Source organism: Tauraco erythrolophus, chromosome 25, assembly GCF_009769465.1.
Source record: "Tauraco erythrolophus isolate bTauEry1 chromosome 25, bTauEry1.pri, whole genome shotgun sequence".
In the NCBI taxonomy this organism is placed as follows: domain Eukaryota; kingdom Metazoa; phylum Chordata; class Aves; order Musophagiformes; family Musophagidae; genus Tauraco; species Tauraco erythrolophus.
This window is the reverse complement of record NC_141489.1, coordinates 3,352,257-3,373,940: the sequence shown is the minus strand read 5'-3', so window position 1 is coordinate 3,373,940 and position 21,684 is coordinate 3,352,257. Positions and strand designations below refer to the sequence as shown.

Below are 21,684 nucleotides of genomic sequence, written 5' to 3'. Positions count from 1 at the left end.
TCTTTCTTGACATAGAAGCTCTTGCCCCCTTCCTCTTCCCTGTCTCCTTTTGCCGTGCCATCTGTCTGTCGTTGGCTTTCTCGTTTCTCTGACCTATTTATGAAACATGTTTGCGCAATGCCTTGATGCAGGGGTTGCAGGGTGGTGGTTGAATTGTGACCAGACTTATTTCCTCTTCCTCCTTGTCGAATTCGTCAGGTCCAACGACTGCCCGTCAGATTGGGTGGGTATCTCTGGTCTCATTTCGGTGTTGGTGTCAAACCAGGACCGTACAGAGAATTTTCTAGTAGTGGCAAGGCAGGACACGGCACCAGCGTAAGCCTTGGAAGTTGGGATTTGTCTGTCCGAGTCCTGGCAGGAGGTGGGATCCGGTTTGGGTTGCACCGCTTGCTTGCCCGAGTTCAACTTTCACAAAGAGGAACTTTATTTACGAAGCTCTGGACAGTGATTTCATTGTCCCAGAAACGCGCGGCATGAAGGGGAGCATTGAGGCTCTGTCACGAGTCCAGGCTCCCGAGTCCACACCTGTCGGTGGGCGGCAGCGGCCGGTCGCCCCCTGAAATCGGGGTTCTCGTCTTTCTCACGTTCAAGGATTAAGGCTTCGGATCTGCTGCAGCTGATCCCAGCCTCTGCAAAAGCCCAGCAGCGGAATGTGGAAGCTGTGAGATTGCTTTCAGCACGCAGCGTTGCGATGAGACATGCCACTGCAGTAGCAACCAGCGTTGACGTGCCTTCTTTCTTGCTCTTCATCCCATATTCCAGAAGAAAACAAAGCCGAAACAATTAATTGCCAACAGACCCCCAAATCTCTCGATAATAAGTGTTCGTGGTAAAGTAGGAGCTTAATAAACTTGGCATGTTCCAGTGCAGGAGCTTGGGTCCCACCCAGCAACTCATCTAGCTTTTGAACTTCAAATATTTTCGTGCCTTGTATAAATAGTTGAAAAAACCTTAATATAATCAGGCCATACACATAGGGAAAAATGCAGCATGGTTGGATTTGTTCTGGAAAGGGTATTATACCGTCCCCGTGCTTCTGCTCGAGATAGCAAAGGGCAAAACAGGGGGAGGAGGAGGATGGAGCTGCGCTGATAAGGCGGCTCCCTCAATTTCCTGCCTGCATGGCGGGGAATAGATGTGTCCTGCCTGTGATGGATCTGAGGTTAAGGATCTGTCTTCACATTTATGTGTGTTTGCTTCCAAATAATGTGTTGTTTCATTTCTTTTTTCCCCGTAATTGAATGTTACATAGGCAGAGGTGGCTGTGAAGGGATGGCAGGATTTTGAAAACTTACTGGACTTCCGTGCCCTCTCTGCGTAGGGGCTTTCTTGGCAAATATATCTAGGAAATTTTGCTATTTCCTTTGAAATTAATTACTGTCCAAACTCTGATGCACAAGCTGGCAAGGTCGCCATGAAATCAGAGCTTTGGGGGAAGGATGGATTTTAATTAAAAAAAAAAAAAAAGGGAGAGGGAGGCAAAAAAACCCTTGATGTAGGCTGCTGTGAATCAGATCATACAGGTTTTTTTTGTAGATCAGGCTTGCTAATAAACATACTCAAGATTACTAAAGGGAAAGAATAGCTGTAGATTTTTAGGTTGTGGGGTTTTTTTTCCCCTCTCATTTTTTTTTCTTTCTTGAGACGTTGAGGAAAGAAAATGGAGCACAAGGGGACAAAAAGAATTGCTGAACAAAGCGTGTCCTTTCCCCAGCTTTATGAAATAGCGAAAGCGTCTCTGGGAAGAACCTGAACTGCAGGGAAGGAAGGAGAAAGCATCCGGGAGCATGTAACCAGTTGTGACGTACGAATGGCTGCACGTTCCTGCTTCCCAGATTTGCATGGAATATGCCTTGTGTGGCTGAACTAATAAAAAGCCCAAACAATAGCTCTGACCTGCAAGTTACTAGGAGGAGTGGATTGTTAACCTGCTGCTGACCCCTTCCCTTTTTCTTTAATCTCAAAAAATGAAATAAAGTCCATATAATCACTTCTAAACTTGTGTTTGTGTATACAAGGTACATATTTTGCTCCAGAAGAGCCTGCAAGCTCCAGCCCTTGCATTTGGAGAGGGTGATGGTATGGTTAGCGATGACACAAGGTGAAAAACCTCCCTTTGTTCTGCTTTTGCCGGCCTCCACTCTGCTGGGGAGGGTGTGCTGTCTTGATCAGAGGGAACTTTTTGGCATGTATTTTATTAATTACAAGAAAGAAGGTAGTAAATTAATGGTTACAGTGGAATTTCTTCTGTGATACTAAATCCATTCCAGTCTAAAGCAATCTTCTGCCTGGGACAATAAATACACCATAGATAACAGCTACTCTTGAAGGTGAGCCAGAACTCCGCTGGCCACGTTATAGATGAGAAAAAGATGTCAAGTAATGCGTCCAGGATCAAAAGGCAGATCTGTGATGCAACAGAGAATTAGCAGATTCAGGACTAGAGTCTTTGAACCTCATAAACTCTAAGACCTTCCTCCCCACCACTGCTCTGCCACGTTGCAGAAGGCAGATGTTGGCTGTCGGTCAGGATTCTGTAGTGGTAGGTCTGTAGTGTCCTACTCCTTAAGGGAAGATTTTCCTGTGTGGTGTAGTAAATAAGAGTCAAGTCTCAAGAGTCCCACATAGTTCACCGTGGATGTACAACCATGTGCATTGCTGTCAACTTCTTACCCTTCTTATTTTTCATCTGTACTTTGCTTTTGTTCCTGGTCAGATGTGGATTTCCTCCTTGGAGTCTACCTGGAGTTAATTGCACATCTCTTCTCTCAGTGATAGTTCACGTCTTCTATAAATCTCATCATGTCTTTTGGCTCTGTAGAAGAAATGTGACTGCACACTTGTGACTTCGTGTATTTGGACTCACTCTTTGGTATCAGAGAAAAAATATTTTTTAGAGATGTAAACAGGTCATGAATTGAGGGAGTGACATCTAAGGAGCTTGGATCAAAATTACTCATCAGCAAGAGATTTGTACTTCAAGCTGTGCGCTGTAAACGGAATAATTGTGTGCGGTTTGGGTATCCAGGGTAAAGGAGGGGGGAGGCAGAGTCTTGCCCAGCACAGCAAGAGTCGTGAGGGAGATGGTAAGAAAAATATATGTGGCATTTAGTGGGACATGCTGGAATGATGATGTCTTACGCAGAACAACTGGAGAGAAAACCCAGGAGTGGATTCTTCAGCCCGTTAACTTTTAAGCTGGTGTTTGAAGCGCTCGGAAATCCCATCATTCATTTCTGGGCCCTTCTGAGCACTCCGGAGTCGAAGCAAGTTAAAGGTTTGTATGCGTGTGTATGTACTGAAATAAAAGATGGTTTTCATATGAAACTTGTTATATACTAAGCTAAAACCTCTGTGGGGATATTTTTTTTCTTTGGTAGTATTGCCTTATGAAAAGCAACCACTAGTCTAGGAGAAATGTGTTTTGTGTGGAGTTTGGGACGTGCTGGTGGTGTGTTTTGCTCTGACTATGCAACCTGTGTATGATCTGAACAGAAGAGGGGGGGGAAATTTATATTTTAGTTGTTGAACCGAAGCTCCTATCCTGGAATTCCTTTGTCTGAAGTACTGGACTGAAACTAAGTGGATTTTTCTGAACGTTGTGAGAGGCAGGTTTGGGGAGAGAATGGGCAGGACTTAAGTGTCACATCTGCTTAAGCCTGCACTGATGTCCACCTCACCCCTTGGTGACACTCGGAGTGAAGAAACTCGTGTAGCCAGTTTTTTCTCACCTTTGCGTAATGATTGTTTCCGTGTTGAAGATACAAACATGCTGTAAATGATGATTGCAGAAACACTGCAGTTAAGAATTTACTGTTTTCATGAGAATCTTTGATTTCGAGAACTTGAGTTGTTACCCTTCGCACCTGATGTGAGCAGGGGGGTGCCCACAAACTTCGTCCTTTATCGAAAGGAAAACTTACATCCGAGGTGATCAAATGAAATAGAGACCTTGTGTAAACTGTTCCTTTTCCGTTCTTATGCGGCTTTTGGCTGGATGTTACTTTCGAAGCTGGTATCAACGGCCGTTGTAACGGCAACCTGGGTGGACGCGATGCTCAGAGCTGCTGCTGGAACCACACGCAGCCGCCACAGTCACTTGGCCAGTGAGATGCCACCGCCAGGGCATAGAGTCATAGAATTGTAGAATGGTTTGGGTTGGAAGGGTCCTCAAAGATCATCCAGTTCCAACCCCCTGCCATGGGCAGGGACACCCTCCACTACACCCGGCTGCTCAAAGCCCCATCCAACCTGGCCTTGAACACTTCCAGGAATGGGGCAGCCCCAACTTCTCTGGACATGTGAAGAGCCCTTGAGAACGGGGCACGGCGGGGCAGTGGCAGGTTTCTCCTCTGCAGGGTCCCGCTGCGATTCGGGGGCCTCGTTCCGCAGACGGGGATTTGCAGTCGGACGGTTCCATAGGAATTGCAGCGTTCGTTAGCGTCGCCAGCTCCGAGCTCGGCAGAAAAGAGCTCTGCGGACTTATTCAGATCCCGCTTCCTTCCCCCTCTGAGGCATGCGTAGTCTCGCAGGGTTTGAATTACCCCATACTCTTTTCAGGAAAATAAATAGGGTATCTGTAAGCTTAAACATTAAGGCCTTTGTCAGCCCACAGCGAGTGGCAGAGGCCTCCTGTGGATAAAACTATGTTTGGGGGGAGGTCCGTGTTTTACAGTGCATTGAGTTCTCTTGAAGGACGGAGGCTTGACGGCATTGAGACTGAAGTCCTCTGTCCAGGGGACAGGTGGAGCTCCAGCAATGAGCCTTTTCCCCGTTTTCACTCCCAACCTCTCGCGCTGGGTGCGTTTTGTCCTTGTACCAAAGGGCAGTACACGCAGCCAGGGTGGAGGAGAGGATGTCAACTGACATGACTCAGTTCGCAGCCCTCAGCTTGCCAAGTGGAGCATTCGGTCTTTTTTGTCTCCGTCGTTTCCTAGCAGATCATCCAGACTTTGTTTCTCAGCAGGAGCGCGTGCCAAGCCTTATCTCGGCCATGCCACGCTGCTCACTGAGCATGGGTGGGTCGACCCTCGCCACCTCTGCAGCCTCCCCGAGGCAGGTCTGACCCTGCACTTGGGGCTTTGTTCAGTGAAACACTCTTCTGCTGTCCTGAACAGCTCTGCAGGCCAAAATCAAAGTTTCTCCAGCACAGGGTACATATGTTATTAGTTAGGTGCGTGTCCTGCCAGTACAACCCGCTCTTCTGACCTCGCCAGCTCCCACTGAAGCTGGTGATGAATCTGTTTTATAGTGGTTTAAACAGAAAAGGCAGGTCACAGCTCAGCAGTGGCGCTTCTTCCCGTGGTACGGCACTGCGTCGCCCGGGGTGTGATGCACACAACAGCTTCACGGCGCTGCCTGGCTCGAAGCTGGTGAGTTACATCAGCAGCTCGTTCTCGCAGAAATTGCTGGGGTTTAATCGCTGCTGGCAGACGTGTTCAGAAAATAGTAAGGGCTCAAATAGTGGTTCTTAAACCGTGCTCTGTGGGACTATGCAGAGGGACTTGCAGATTCATTAAATTAAGCTTTTTGATGGAAAACTTGATAAAGGAGCCAGGAGTGCCCAAGAAATTCACGGGTGTTGGCAGACGTCCGCTGGTGCGAAAACTGTGGCAAGTGCTAGTGGAGGGAAGTGACATGATGTGTTGGTTTGTTGCATGCAGATGAGATGAGAAGTTCTCTGAAAACCTTTCGTTAGTGACTGTCATTCATTAGTGGCCAGAGTTGCTCTTCTGGAAGGTTCTTTGACCTGGTCAGAGCTCGGTCCTTTCTTGGAAAGCAGAGATGCTCTTTTGTGTCTCCCATTTGATGTTTGAATCCTGTGTTTCTTCAGTCCTTTGTACACTGGAGCATTTGTTATAAAAGGGGTTTCACGTGGCCGAACAATGCAGATTGTGCCTTTCTTCTAATGGAAATAAAACTCTATTTTCACAGCCTCCGAGTACGCTGCGTTTTGGCCATCCTCAGCCACCCCTCTGGGACAGCTCTGCACGAAGCTCCTTCCCTCTCGTGCCTCCAGTTTATCTACCCCAAACCCAGCAGCTACCCCCACATCCTTACTGGGATCCTGGGCTGGGATCTGATCCAGTGCCATGAAACCTTTCTGAGTCCTTTGGTGTGGAACATAATTGCTAATCCCTTTGTTTATGCCTTCTCATCTTCTGTCTCTAGTGCTGTGTGTCCACAGTGGTAGCCAGAAGCAGACACCCTTCACCCTGCCCGTGCCACCCTGGTGCTCCGTGACTGCTTTGTGCCGTGTTTCTCCATGGCTCCAGGCAAAACTGAACGTAGCGTGATTCACATTAGTCTCCCGTCATGCTGCCTCTCTCCTCTTTCCGTTTCTCTCTGGACTTTTTCACGTTCCTGTACTTTGTGGTAGTCCTTTAGCCAGGATTATTTTATCCTTTTTCTTAGATAAAAGGCTCGGAGGCCAGCAGTGTATTATTTCTGTGTTAACTGGAAGGGCTCTTTGGGTTGAGAGAGGAAACTTCTCTTGGATCGAGGCCAGAAATAGCACATCTGCCCCTTCCCTTGACTAAATGACCTTCAGATTTAATATTGATGTGTAGCTTTATCCTCGCTCTGTCTTGAACTGAAGAGGTGATCTTTGTCTGCTGGGGGACCGTGTCAGGGCATGCCTGTGTAGGTACACGTATTAGTGCCGACTCGACGGCACGGTGAGCTGCGGAGGAGCAGAGCACTGCAACTACAGAGGGATGTCTGCGCCTTTATTCAGTGTGTGTCCTCTTTTCCTAAAAGGCCCGGTGTTTCTATTGCTTTTTGAGCAGGGATGACCTCCCTGTGCTTCAAGTCAAAAAAAAAAAAAAAAAAAAAAAAAAAGATATTTTCATTTTTCCTGCAACTCGAATTGAAGGCTTGGAAATCAGGGCAAGCCCTTGAGACGCGATTGCACGCCGGCAGATTGCTCCTCTGCCTCCCGCAGCACGGCTCTCCCGGATGGGCTTGGGAAGCAGATTGCTTCTTGCATTCCCTCCTGGAAGGCAGGGAGCCTGGGGAGCCTCAGGACTGCACCTGATGGGTGAATTCATACCACTGATGCTGTTGTGCATCAGTGCTGCCTCTATTTGCTGTTTCAGTGTTCCCTAAAATGCATTAGTTGGCCCTCACTCCCTGCCCACCCCAGCCCATTTCAGCTGTATTTGGCATTGATGATAGCTTCTGCTTCGGCTGGAAGTCCTTCTTGGCTTCTACCTGTGTTGTCCTAATTGTCACTATGTGGTCCAAACAAATGTGCTTATCTCAATTTCTTCCTCTGTGTGAGCTTAAAAACCTTATTGCTCTCATAAGCAGTGAGGAAGACTGAAAAAAAAAAAAAAAACACCCACTTTTTAAGAAGAGGCTTTTGTGAAAAGGGTTTAGGGCTTTTTTGCTTCAGGTACAGAGCAGAGCTTAGTTTAGTGATGCTCAGAGCTGTATTTGTGAACACAAACTTCACGTTGGAATTCTGCACTTTGAGACGTGTGTTTGCAAAGCTCTCTCCTTTTCCTCCCAGGACGCTGAAGAGCAGATAAGGAGGGTGAGGTCATCTCAGCAGTGCAGAAATTTCCCAGGCCTAGAGAAGAAGCCTGCCTCAGTGTAATCACTTATCCTGAAGTTTCATTTTGATCTTGGGCTGCAGAACCTGTGGAGTTAAACAAAGACGTCCCCCCTCCCCATGATCCATGACAAAACACCCTTTGACCTCTGGTCTTAACAGCTGCATAATAAGAAGTGAAGGGACTGAAGCTGCATATTCATTCCTGGAAAGATTGGAGTATCCAGTGCTGCTCGCTCCTTCTGCCAGTAGTTACCAGGTGCAGTGGATGGGGGAGAAGAGAAAGACTCTATCTGCTGCGAGCTAAACCAGGGGGAAAATGAAAGTGTGTTTTATTTGTTGGACTGCTCAATTGAGTCCTGCTTGGATTGATGGAGATCAGAAGTTGCTTAGTTGAAAATGGTTTGGGCAGATGTCTGCGTCCCGTGTTAGTCTCTAGTGAGTCCTTACCAGCTCCGTTGCTGGGATGCTGGGTAGATGCTGAAGGAGTGGTCATCTCCTCTTGCAAGGAGAGCTGGGACATAGTGGTCCAAGGACTTCCCTGCTTCAGGATGAACTGTAGTTTTTCTTAGATATCGTGAGAAGTTTTGCTGATGCTGCCCAAGTGGAAAGTTTTGCGACACTGCGATGACTGTACTTGCGCTTGTTTGGATCGAGTTGAGGGCAGCACAGTCAGCCTTGGCTGGTGCTGTTCTCCTTATGGTGTGAGCTGGAAGGTTTTAACATCCTGGAGAGTAATTCCATAAATTCTGCCTTAAGTAAACTCTTCTGAACAATGAAAAGCATGTCCCGAGTAAGTCCTGTTCTGACACGGTGCTGTATTAATGCCGTTCACCAACTGGAGCTCTGAGCTGCTGTCCTCGCACTGGCAATAATTAAACATAGTTTCTGTATTATGGAATATTGATTTACTGTAGAGCATAAAAATGTGCAGTACTCAGCAGAAGGGCCTCACCAATTGTTATGCTCCAGGAACACTGCTGCTCAGGAATGTGAAATAAATTTTCCCTTTTAACAATGGATCCTGATTTGCATAGTCTCTATTCTTGTTGCCCCAGGGATTGTGCCACTAATGGTCTATCACTAGCGCTCCCCCACTTTGACACCAAGCTACTCTATTTGCACACATACAAAGGGCTTTGCTGTTGAACAAGTGTAATAACTTTTCAAACAGTTTACTCTGTGCTGTAATTGTCTCTCTGTTGTGCGCTTAGTCTTGTTTGAAGAATTTAAGACGCTAAACACCCCCTTCCTTCTCTTCTTTGGTGTTTTAATTGCATTAATTTCAGGGAAGCTTGGTTTGCAGCAATCCAAAAAGTCAAATCGTCCTCTACTGCCAAGTATCAGGTGGGATCTTGTTGGTTGAAGGAGACCAGGAGCTGGGAAGTGGCTTGTTTGCTCAAGCATACCTTCTTGGAAAATGTTGATTGCTGCTGCAAGCCCTGGCTGTCCCAGCACATGAGGTGTTTTTTGGCTCAGGGTGTCCCAGCAGCTTTTATTTATTTTCTAGTGTTTCCTAGAGAGGATGCTGGTTTTCTGCAGAGGTGTGTTGGGGGATGCTTGGCTTGTAGTCTTTGCCACTATATCCACCTGCCTGTGCTTCTCTGGTGCTTCAGCAGCAAGCAGTTTTAGGATGGAGTTGCAGTATGTGCAAGTTGTTGAGTGTTTGAGGACCTCTTATTTTATAGAAATTCAAGAAAATGACTTGGACTGTTGTAGTTGTTGCTGGTTGCGCTCGTGATGTGTTAGTGAAGATGCTGCAATCAGCTTGTCTGATCATGTACCATGTCCTCTACTTAGTGAAGGAGTTGCTGGTCTCTAGCTGCTGAGTTTCCCAAAGGAAGGTTGTAAATCTCTTAATGAAATGCCACCTTTAATGTGAAAAGGATTTTAAAAAAAAAAAAGAGTGGCAAAGTTGGTTTAGTGGTTTAGTGCTTCTGCCACTTTCTGCTTTCTCATGGAAGAAGTATAACTTCTAATGAAAAATACACATCTAAAAAAGGTAGTGATTGTACTGTCCTGTGCAACCCAGACCTGTTAGGAAGCTGTGGTAAGCAAAACTGGAATATTGGTAAAAGGTCTTCTTCAGGAAAAAGGAGTCTATGTTCCTGGAAGAAGTTGGTTGTGAGTTTGAGCAATCCTGCTTTAGGGGGAAAGGTGGGCATCTTGGTACTTGGTCCATACTGTTGAGAATGGCACATTAACCTGAGCTTTAAGGGAAAAAATTACCAATGAAGTGAAAGTGCATTGCAGTTGGAGCAAACTTTTTGTTGTTACTCAGTTATAAACACCTTTGGTGCATGGTATAGTCCTACCTTCTTGTTCCTGGATTCGGGTGCAGAGGGTAACAAACTGCTTTGCATTTTCTGGTACGGCGATGATGAGGGGAGTTCTGCTCGTTGGCAGTATTAGCTGCTCTGCTGGCTGCTGTGCCTGCCGAGTTGCTTGTGAGCATGTGGAGAACTATATTGAAAAAGTGGTCCAATAAGTTCTCTTATAAACGTGGTATTTTTCAGCTGGCTGCTCTGCTGTGCATCTGGAGAGTCGGTTTTGCTGGAGTAACAGCCAGATCTTCACGTCCACGCTCTTCTGATTGCCACCTCCTGTCCCCAACTTGCTCCTCTGCCTTCCCCTTCTCTCCCCACACTCTGCTCTGTCGTTCCTGAGTGCCGAAACAGGATTCAGACATCAGCCGAAGTACTTGCGTTGGCATAGCTGAAATAATAAAATCAGAATTGTAGGCTATTGTCACAGAACAATTGTTGCTGCTCAGGGCTTGAAGAGCAGCTAAAGCTTGGAGTGGCTGTTTTTCAGACAGTCAGCTGAATAAACGCTTGGGGCATTGCATAAATGTCATAGCGTAAAGATCTGGAGCACTTGGATTTGAAATATCGCAAAAGTTCAAACCTAGCCCTGGCAACCAGCGTGAAGAATTTAAGCAAAGATGTTAAAGCATTTGAGAAACTAAGGAAAAAAAAATCTAACCTCCAATTCTGAGGCTGAGCAGAGCCTTCTGCTGGACTGTGCTGTCTTCCTTCCGACTGATTGACGTGCTGCCAAATTTATGCCTTGGTCATGGACTCATCAGAAAGTGAAATCATAAGGGTGTGACGGTCGTTTTGTTGAAATCTTGTTAATGGGTACGCCACATCACAGAGCCCTTACAATTAAGAGTCTTTCTGGGCTTCATGGAAAACTAGGACTTTTTTCTTCTTCTTCTTTTAAACAGGTTACACCTTGAGGTAGCTGAAGAAGTTAAACAAGCCTGGGGGGTAGCGATATGGCAGCAGAGGAGAGCAAGAGCTTCCTAGGAACCGGTGAAGTGAGCTTGTTGGGAGCAGAGGGCTGGAGCCACATCTACGTGTGCATGTTGCCTTGGGGAGTTGAGCACTTCGGGAAGATCCTCTCCGCAGTAGTCTTTGGGAATGAGTGAGATGGAGGTGCTAAGAGGAACGCTAGTAAGGTGCCTTAAAGTTTATGAAAAACCATAATGAAACAAAAAACCCAAACCTGAAGAAGAAAAGCTTGGAGTACTCTCCAGTGCTGAAGTGGTGGTTTCTAGTCTACGTGTTTTCCCCTTGCCCTTCCAGATCCCTGCAGATTCACCCATTAATGGAAGGAAGCCGAGCAGTGTGAAGAGGTAGAGAGTGCCCATTTTTCATCTACGCAGTGCTTACAGGAGACGACTCCTGAAGATGGGCACTGAGCCATGGGTGGCCTCTGCCTTGGCCTCCTTGCCCAGCAAGAGCGAGGAGCAACTGCAGGTCAGCTGAGGCAGAGGAAGGCAAGTTCTGGAAAACAGTGGGAAGGTGCCTAAATGCCTGTCCCAGGCAGCTGTGGCACAGTCCAGACCACTGCGGGGTCTGCTGTGCCAGGGTTTTCCTGCTGGGCAGGACTGAGTCGGGGTGGCAAGCTCTGCCAGGAAAGCATTAAACACATCACCCCTTATCGCTCACCCCTCTCTGCCTGTTGACTTAGTGACTGTCATCATTTGGAGGGTGTCCTCTTTGTGTCACTCTGCTGGGTGTCACCTAAGTCATGCTGTTGGGTTGGCACAGGGGACAGGAGTGTTAAATATTTCTGTCCTTTGGGATCCGTTCTCGTACCTGCTGGCACAGAGTTGAACCCGGCCATGGTTTGGTTGCCATTGGCTTGGCCATGGGTGAGATGGGCACAATGGAGGGATCAGTGGCGGAGCTGCTGTTGTGAGGACAAAACGTATTGATGCTGTGTGCAGACCCTACTTGGGAGCTGGTGTCTGAAACCCCACAGATCCTTTTGCTCATGGTCTTAATGAGTATTTTGGGGTCACCATCCAAACCAAAGATGTTTATTGCATCCTTCCAGTTCTTAAAACAAAAACCTACCAAGGGACCCACTCAACTTTTTTGAGACACCATTCTCCCATTTCCAGGCTTTGGTGAAAGCGGCCGCGTGTTTCTCTCGAGGTTCTTGGCTTTCCGTTGGGATTGTGGATGGGACTGAGAACAGGCCAGCACAGACACAGCAAGTGACTCAGCATCACCAACACGTCGTGAGTCACCGCTGTGCACTACCGTGCTGCTGGCTCACCGCCGCGGGATCCAAACCGGGGAGGTGGTGGGCTCCAGGTTGTTACACGTTGGGGTGAAATGTTCTGTCATCGGAGCAGGAGCTGATGGGCCCTGTGTAATGCCTGAGGTGGCATGGTGTGTCACTCTGGGATGTTAGTGTTCTTCAATAACTCTGGTTTTGGATATTAATTCCGCTTCTGCAGCACAGCTGGACCCTGAGCATGGCACAGGGGTGTGCAAAAACTGGAGTTACAGGTTTCTGCAGGTGATGCCGGTGGTGTTTCACTGAGCTAAAAACAAGAGGTAAATAAAATTATTATTTTCAGTTATTATTTTCATTTGAGAAATGGAGTACAGTTTGTTTGCTGTGTGTGTATTTCCATAGAATTTGCTGGCTTGTTCCCTGCCTGCTTGCTGGGATTCCTCTTATATGGCATACGTTTTTCTTCAAAGTATTACGTTTAAGGGACAACGGACAGTTTAGTAGAGTGGCTTGGTTTTTTACTTCCTTTTCTGAGAACACTTTCTGAAAACATTTGCCCTTCAGAAGTATAAATCTTGTTAAGATAAGCCTGATACTGAGATATGTAGATGGGGATGATGTTATTCAGCAACATAAATAATCCCCTGACATTTTATTTCGGGGGAAAACTTCTTTCTCAAAGAGTGGATTCAAGTATATTTTTGTTACGCAGCTTCTTAAAGTAGTTAAAATTGTCCTGAGTCACAGTAAAATCTGTTAGTAGGCAGGAAGGGCTGTGAAGGGGGTCTGGGAGCCCTGTGTTTTTCTGTGTAATGAGTAGGGTGGGAGGGGGTGGGTGCCCTCCTCCCTCCCCCTTCCCCCCTTGGCAGTTGTTTCACTTTGGTATTTTTAATTTCTCTCTTTTTTTTTCCCCTGTATCTGCAGATCTGTTTGTGGCTTGAGTTTTCTACCCATCCAAGGATTTTCTCGAATCCTTGGGCTGCACTTACCTCCTGCTAGGAAGGGATTTGCGGATATTTTGGGGAGAGAAGCTACCGGGAGAGAAGCTACCAGGAGAGCATGGCCTGGGGCAAAGGCTTTGGCTGCCGCAGCAAGAGGGGAGAACCCAAGAAATCTCCTCCAGTATGGAGCATCTCCCGGGTCCAGGGGCTGCTGGGACCCGCGGCTCCGAACCGGTGTTCTGCAGCTGGAGTGTTAGGAATTTGGATTCTGCTGTGCACAGTGGCCACAAGCTGTGCGGTCTCGTCCTGCCGTAATTTCTATGCAGGAGTTCAGACGTCTTTTAATGGCTGGCCTGAGCCAAATTTTTTCTTTTTTTTTTTTTTTTTTTCTCCTCTCTTTTTCTTTTTTAATAGAAATGAACTAGAGAAGCCAAAACAAACCTTTCATATCCCGATCCGAGCGATGGTTGCTCTGCAGACAAAGCGTTGCATGCTGTGGCCAGTGGAGTGGTTTGGAAGGTTCCTCACCATCAAAAAGGAGGGCAGTTGGGATCTGCTTTATTGGAATGCAAATCCCGCATGGCCCCTGCGTGGCTGGCGGCAGGCCAGCACTGCCCTCTCTCTTGGGCAGAAGCCTGGCATCCTTGCTTAGCCCTGCTCAGCAGCAAAACACCTCGGGATTTGTGCTCACAGATTTCCCCCCAGCAGTGGGAGTTTTTCAGTGAGGAACAGTGGAAATAACTCTTTACCCCCAGCCTCAAGAGGTCTTGGGTTTTCCTGAATACGGGAATGAATGAAGCGAGTTGAGGTTTGAACTAGGTTTAGATGAGTGCCGAGCACACGCTGTGAGTAGAAGAGCCCTTCAGAAGCTGATGGTTCTGTCCGCTGGGTGGGGGCGGGTGTTCAGCTGAACAAATTGTTCACTTTGGCTTCTTCGCAGGCAGAAGTGTTATGATCAGCTAATGAGATTGTTCTTGAGCGCTTGTGGGGTTTTCTCTTCCTCCCTTGGAGTTGTCATGCGAGTGTGTTTGGCAGAGTTTAACTCTTGCTCCACCCATAGATCTGGTTTTGCACTGGTCTTAAAAAATAAAAAGAAAAAAAAAAAGGATAAAAGCTTGGTGGTCTGTTGTAGAGGGTTGGGGGAGAGGAATGAATGTGAAGACTGTATGGGGACAGGAGCAAACTTAAAAAATAGCAGCTGAGTTGGGTGCAAATCTCCTTCCTTTAGTGAGGCACAATTAAAGATCACAGGAGCAATTGAAAATGTTGCAAAGCTGAAAAGTAGTGCTTGGGGGATGATGCTTAGATTTTTGTTGTCAGAATTGTCTATGTGAGCAGAGCACGTGGCTTTTTGTTGGGACTTGTCCTGCGTTTCCAGAGTGCGTAAGCATTGGTAATGTTGTCCCTAGCACGGACCCTAGCAGCAAGTCTCTTGATGTTTTACTTTGTTGTCAGTAGTGGCGTTTGAGCCCCTCAAAAGGTGAGCAAAGGGGATGGAGAACTTTTTTTAACCCGATTTTAATGCTGATGTCTTTCAGTTTCTGGTGAATCAGCAGGAGTTGGTTTAACCATGAGATGTCTCTTGGCATCTCACCATTGTTCAGGAGTAGGCATCGCACCAGTATGGACATGAAGCATTGCATTGCGTCCGCGCTGCTAAACTTTGCCCCGGGGCTGCTGCCTCGTGGTAGGTAATGCGAGGAAAGCACGCAGAATTAATATGGATGATTTGCCCTTTAATGGAGTTGACAGCTGAATGTCATAAACTTGTCATATTTGAAACCGCTTTTGTGGTCTGTCGGCAGGTTTTGTCCCTGCTGAAGATCTCGGGTGGGAATGGGAACTTAGCTCCGGTGTACCCCGTTTTTGTTTGCTGTAGCTGGCGGCAGGATCCCTCTTCTAGTTAGGAACGGTGAATTGCGTGGAGCGCCGGTGCTCGGGCAGCTCTCGGGAAGGCACGAGGTGCACCTCGGAGCGTTCTGGCAGTGGTGTGGTGCGGAGTCGAGGGCAGGGCTGGGAAGAGGAGGGCAGCTTGTGCAGAGATTTTGGATCAGAATAAAGATTCGGGATAGGATTGTGGCTTCCTGCAGTTGCAAATTGGCTGGCATGATCTGAGAGACACATGTAACTGATGATGAGATCTCACACGTGTGTTTCTTCTTGGTTCCTTGGGGGGAGGACAAGTGTGTGAAGGACCGTACCAGGACAAAACCAGGTTGTTATCAACCCAGAGCCACCCAGCTGGGATGTTAGGAGTGGTTTGTGGCAAACCAGTAGCGCCCAGCCTGCTTTTTTGACAAACCTCATGAGGAATTCAAAACCTGGTAGACCCATGAGGGATGAACGTGGACAGCAGCTCCAGAACAATCCCAGGTTTTCAGTGTGGACCATGCCTTTGGTGGGAAAGGATGTGATGTCCTGGGATGGGACTGTAGCAAAGCAACGCAGAGGAGTAGGATTGGACAACCCAAGTAAAGGAGAATTTGGCCATATAGCACAAGAGCGGATCAGGATGGAGACCTCCATGAAGAACCAGTTCCGTGCAGGCAGACTTGCAGAGGAAGCTCCATGGGACATTGTTTTACAGTCCCCGCTCCCTTTCTTCTCCTTCAGCTGTGTCTTGGCTGGGTTTAGGGACTAAATCCTCCTCCCCACAGCACAGCACATTGAGGATTGTTGAAGTGGAGCCCCAGGTGTGGGTCATTTGGCAAGCATCTCTTGATTCCAAGTACCGAAGCCTCGTTTGGTGGGCACATACTTAATTGTCTTAGTCAAGAAGGTCCTATACTGTACTTCCTGGGGGTCTTTCCTAATGTTGTGGTGCAGCCTCCTGCGTGAAGTCAGCTAACGCCTTTGCCGCTCGCCCCTGGCAGGCGAGGGAGGCTGAGGTTTGGGAGAAGGTCTCAAAACCTGGGGCTCTGAACCAGACTTGCTCTTGGGCAGTTTCTTCCATTGAAAGCTGCGTGGCAAGGGGCAGGGGGGTGTGAGTAAATATAGATCGACCTCTGCATTGGTAGGTGACTGCATTTCAGGGGACAGAAAAGCCCCTGGGTGTGTGCCAGCAAATAGTGGAGGAGGGGAACCATATGGAAAGTGCCTGGGAAGCTGCAGCTTATTGCCTTGTGCTGCAGCGTTAATCTGTATCCGCGCCGGGAGCAGAGCCGGCAGCGCCGTGCGGCTCGCCGCGGGCTCGGGCTTCGTCGCCGAAAGCGCGTTCTGGTTCATGGTGAATCTCCCCCATCGCTGTTCCACTGCTGGGCTGCGTGAAAAGCTTTTCAGTGTTTCTGTGTCATGTTTCTCTCTCTTCCTGGCGTTGACTCTTTCTTCCAGCGTGACCTGTTATTTCTCATTTGACATCAAGATGATGTGGGTTCGCTGGAGTGCTCTGGGTGGCAGACACAACCTCACTCCAGACCCTGGCGGCTGCTTCTTGTTCATTACTGCTGACTCCTAGAAGTTGTTCTGATGCATAGCTCCCCTCCAGCCTGTAACTTTGCAATCTGAAATCTTTTAACTTCATTTTTATCTATTGCTTCATGTCCGATCAGTATCAGGATGGCGTAGCAGCAGCTGGTGGATCTACTCTGTTCACTTTATAGCTGGGTCTTTAGTAGGGCAGGCACCCGGTGGAAAATAATTCTGCTAATCTCTAATTCCCCCAGTTTGTTGGTGCCGTCTCTGTCCAGCCTGTTGGCGTTCAGCTGCATGGAATCAGCAGAAAGTAAGATGGACTGATGGTGAACAAGGGCTTCTCACCACCGGTCGGGTGGTAGAGGGAGGCAACGCAGCTTCTCTGAGGTCCAGAAGAAACACAATGAACGTATGTCTCGTAAGACTTCCTGGTACAAAAGGAACTCCAGTGGGCCTGAATTTCCTTCAAGGTCTCCCTGGAGAGCTTGGAGAAGAGAAGGCTCCAAGGAGACCTTCTAGCAGCCTTCCAGGACTTAAAGAGGGCCTACAAGAAAGCTGAAGAGGGACTTTTATAAGGGCATGTAGTGACAGGACAAGGAGCAATGACTTTGAACTGAAAGAGAGAAGATTTCAATGAGATCTAAGAAATAAATTCTTGCCTCTGAGGGTGGTGAGGCACTGGCACAGGTTGCCCAGAGAAGTTGTGGCTGCCCTGTCCCTCGAAGTGTTCAAGGCCAGGTTGGATGAGGCTTTGAGCAACCTGGTCTAGTGCAAGATGTCCCTGCCCATGACAGGGCGTTGGAACCAGATGATCTCTGAGGTCCCTTCCAACCCAAACCGTTCTGTGATTAAGGCAATACGTAAAACCTGCTCATGGGAGGAGGCCATGGGTGTGCCGTTCCTTGGGAGCGGAAAGATCCCTGTGCGTCTTGACCCAGAAATGCTCTGTGGACAGCTTTGACTTGATTTTTATACATAGGCTTTGGTTTAAGCACATGTCATAGGTGGAGGTTGTGTTGGGGAGGGCTTATCTATATGGAGCTTGTGCAGCTTTTACAGCACCACGTCTGCTGAGACAACCGAGCCGGGCCCAGCACAGGCTGTACCGATGGGAGTGCGTCGACTGAGGTGTTGCCGTGTTCATTGGCAGAGCTGTATTTATATTGCCTAATAAAAAAATAATGAAACGGGAGCACACACGCCTTTCTGAAGCAGCTGAAGCCAAGCGCTGCGGTGCGCGGGGCTGGCAGCCCTGCCCGGGGACACTGGCACCTTCCCTGCCCCGCGGCAGCGAGTCGCCCTTCTGTCCCTCTGAAACCTGGACGCTGCTGCCTGGCTGGAGCACCTGGCCGGTGGGTTTTGCTTCCCGAAGCTGACTTTGCCACTTAGGAGAACTGATTTTAACCCACAGTTGCCTGTTTAGTACTTAGAGATGACCTGGAGCCCGTCCCAGGGAGTTGGGCTGATGTAACACAGGATTTATATTTTTTCCCTTCCGCAGTCAAGTTAAACTAACTGCTGTTTTTGAGGAAGAAGTGTTTACCTCCCAGAATTTCTCATGTTGAAGTTACCTCCCGTAGTTTTCTGAAGGCTGAGGAGTTCTCTCCTGGACGCCTGGAGCACGGTGCTGCAGGGCAAGGAGCTGTCGGTGCTGCAGGGCAGCCTGTTGGCACCAGGTTTGAGGCTTTGCCCTGCCACCGCCACAAAGGGCAGGACCTGAGGGCTTTCACCCCGGATGGGGAGAGGGATCCCGTTCTTCCCTTGCCCCCTTCCCGTGAAGCCCTGCAGCCTCCCGTGATATTTATTTATAACCCTGTGGGCTGAGCTTGGCTCCGCTCCCCGCTTCTTCCTCCTCCATCCCAGCCTCCCGGCCCTCTTGGGCACCTTCCGGGCATGTGCGGGTTCCCTCCGCGCAAGGAGACCTGGCGCTGCGGATTCCGCGCGTGCGCGCTGTTCGCCGTACGCACCGTCTGCTGAGGTCCGGTGCCTGCCGAAAGGGAATGATGAGCCTACATGGGAAAACTTTTTATTTTCTAATATCAAGCCCCGAAATAATTCTTTTTCTGTGCTGGAGCTGTTTCGTGAACTTACCCTCCCGTCCCAGCCGGAGGGGCTGTCCCGTGCCATCCTCTGGAGCCTGTTGTGCGCAAGCGCTCGCACGGAGCACACCCGGTGACAGTTTCCCTCGGAGGATGCAGGATTTAGCTGCTTTGCTGCTGCCCACCTTACTCCCCGCACCAGCTTTGCCTCTCGAAGCCCAAGACCACCACGCTCCAGCCGTGCCACGCGGCGACACCGCGCTCTGCAGCCACCCGGCCGTCTCTTCAGTCCTCGTCTTCAGCTTAATCCAAAACCTGTTTGGAGCAAAGGCAATAAACTCTTTTATTAATTGCCACGTTCAGATCCCTCATGGTTGGAAAGCGAGGGAGCGGGTTTCCCTGCCCCCAGCGCCGGGTGTCTGGCTGAGGTTTCGGTGCTGGCTGCAGCGACTCCAGGTGCCGTATTTCGTGCGCGGCTGCTGCTTTCTGGCGCGAGTCGAGAAAATAATTGTTCCTGCCCGACATTTGTGTAGAGGTTCAAGCTAAAGAAGCTACAGAGCTCGTTATGCGAGAGCTGATCTGCGTGAGGAAAACACATCCATGTTGGTGCCAGCGCATGGCAGCAAAGGGTGTAATTGAACAGGCTCTGAAAAAGGCTTATTTCTAAATATAGAGGGCCACACTACGCTCAGTGCTGTTTTGGAAAGTGTGGCTGAGCCGTCATTATGTATCTTCCCCTCCTCCACCTATGCCACAGGGTGTCAGAGGATGAAGTGTACGTTGCTGTTTCGCTTTCTTGTTTTATTTTTGGTTTAAATCCAGTGGGGTTTTTTTCTGGGGTAGGATGTGTCCTGATTTTAAGGTGAAGAGCAGCTCTGCTACTGCTTACGCTGCCATGTCGTTTAGGAATCTGAAACAGGCGTAAGGTGATTTTTGGTACTTAATCTCCATTTCTGTGTGATCTGAGCAAAAGAACGAGCTGCATCTAACGGAGCTTGCCAGTGTTGTTCCAGCAGGCAAAGGTGCTTTATAACGTTGCAGAGGCAAGCAAGGGAGCTGGCACTTCGGAGGTCCTCTCAACAGCTTTTGATATTTCTAAAAATAATCTCTAATGCTACGCGGATCCCCAGAGAGCAAACTGAAGCCTGCTGAGATCTGGCTTAGAGTCGTAAACTTTCTAGGGCTGCAGATAGTCTGTTGCATCCACAGAAGATGCCATAAAAGCAGACACAGCCGTTGCAGAGGTCTTTCCTTTTTTCCAGCTATATGAAAAAAGACAAACTCTTCTCCAGTAAAATTGTTCTTAGCTTCTGAAATGAGAATATGGTAGAATTTCACTGAAACTTGGCTGGCAGAGAAGTAATGTGTTCTGGAAAGTCTTGTGGGAAACTACGATGTGAAAACGCTGTCAATCTCGCGGGTGATTGAGGCAGAGCAGCGCCACTTTTCCAGTGATGCTTGGAGAAAAGTCTGCGAGATAAGGGAGATCTGCTTCCCAAGCACTCCTTTCCTGCCCTCTGGAGTGGTGGAGGGGATTTCGTGCCATTTAGGCTCAGGCTGGAGATCCCTTCTGGGGAGGAGGGATCGTAAAGCTTGCAAGGCATTATCCTTCTTGGAAAACAGAGTAAAGCATGACTGGGCTGGGGATCTGGATTAGTGCTGCGTGATCGGGTGATGCTGGGGTGGTGTTGGCAACTGCTCAGCCCATTGTCAACCAGATTAACCCCGTGGTCGCTCTGCCCTGCTCGGAAGGTATGTCAGGGCTTTACCCAGCACCGGTGCTCAGTGGCCTTGGCCGCCTTTTGTCTGGGGCTCTGCTGACTGTATCCTTGGTGTAACCGATGCATCAAGATCTGGCCTTGCTCTGGCATCCCTCTGCAATAAATATTTAAATTTCCACCAAACATAAGGTCAGCGTTGCTCAAAACAGAGCAGGCGCTCTACACTGGTAAATATTCCAGGGAGAAGGACTTAAGCTCCTAAAAGTGCTTTGAAAATGGTCTTGGAGGGGGCTGGGAGATCCAGCAAGAATATGGAGAACATGTCTTGCTCTAAATTTATGGGTTTCGCTTGCAGTTTGAAGGAACTGACTCCTTTTCAGGGTATTTGTATTAGTTCATTTGAAACTTGTAATAACCCTGGTGCTGGTTTTGGGGTTTTTTTAGGCAAGTGCATTTGGTAGCGGTATGGCTAAATAAGGGCAGATATACAGGAGGTGTAGATGTTTCTGAGAACTTGAGTATTGCTGTCGCTTACCATCTCTGCAGCTGGGGTGCTTCAGTAGTAAATCTCATTTACCACGTGCTGCTTTTGCTATAATGGCTGGTTTCAGCTTTGAAATGGGTTAATCTCAGCAGAAGACTCTCTGATTAGATTTTAGGAAGGAAAATCTGGACATCGCTGTGGCTCCCCTGCCCCGTGTGCTCTCGCTGGGTTCAGAAACACTACAGAAGGAGGGGAAGATGGGCAAGGGGAATTATTGTGTGATTAATTTCTTAATTGCCAAACATCCAGATGTGGCAAAGGCTTTGTGGAGTGGCACTGGATTTGTGCGTGCGTTTTCTGCTGATGCACCATGTTGTGGTTTTCTTCCTTTCTGGGTAGCCTTGGTATTTATCCAGAATCAGGATGCTTAGGGTATATTTTCGTAATGTTATGGCTTTTTAACGTGGGAGAGTGCGGCCGTGGATTTATATGTACCTTATCATCTTTGTGTTCCTTTCTGCCCTGGAGGGCGGTAGTAGAAAGTAAAGGTGTTTTTGTAACAGTTGACTGTAAAATGCAATGGTGTAGTCCGTGCACTAGTGAAAGCGTATTTATGCTCCTGCAGAGCCCTACTTTGCACTCACAGCAGAGATAAAGAAGGTTGGAAATCAGCCAAGAGTTGCAAAGCGTGTGGGTTCCCCCATGCACCCACACGTTCTCGCCTGCTCTCAAGTTGCGCCTCTGAGCCCGGAGATCAGAAGTCATTGTTCACTTGGTAGTTTTGTGATGTTTTTTCCTGCCTTCTCTGCTTGCTCAGTCAAGCCATCAGATGCAGAAATCAAATTTACTGTTGCCTGCTTTCCTTTGCAATGCCTTGTTGCAGGGGAGCAGCTTTTACAAGGTGCTGTTGCTCGTCTCCAAACAGTGGTTACTCTTAAAACCAAACGATGGTGTGTCGTGAAACTCGCCACCGAGTTTTAATTGCGGCTGCGTGGTC

At 48.3% G+C, this 21,684-nt stretch overlaps 1 protein-coding gene across 4 annotated transcripts in view; it reads left to right on the top strand.

Moving 5' to 3' along the window:
• Positions 1-21,684, top strand: part of KANSL1 (KAT8 regulatory NSL complex subunit 1) — a 99,419-nt gene that overhangs the window by 48,750 nt on the left and 28,985 nt on the right. The window lies entirely within an intron of this gene.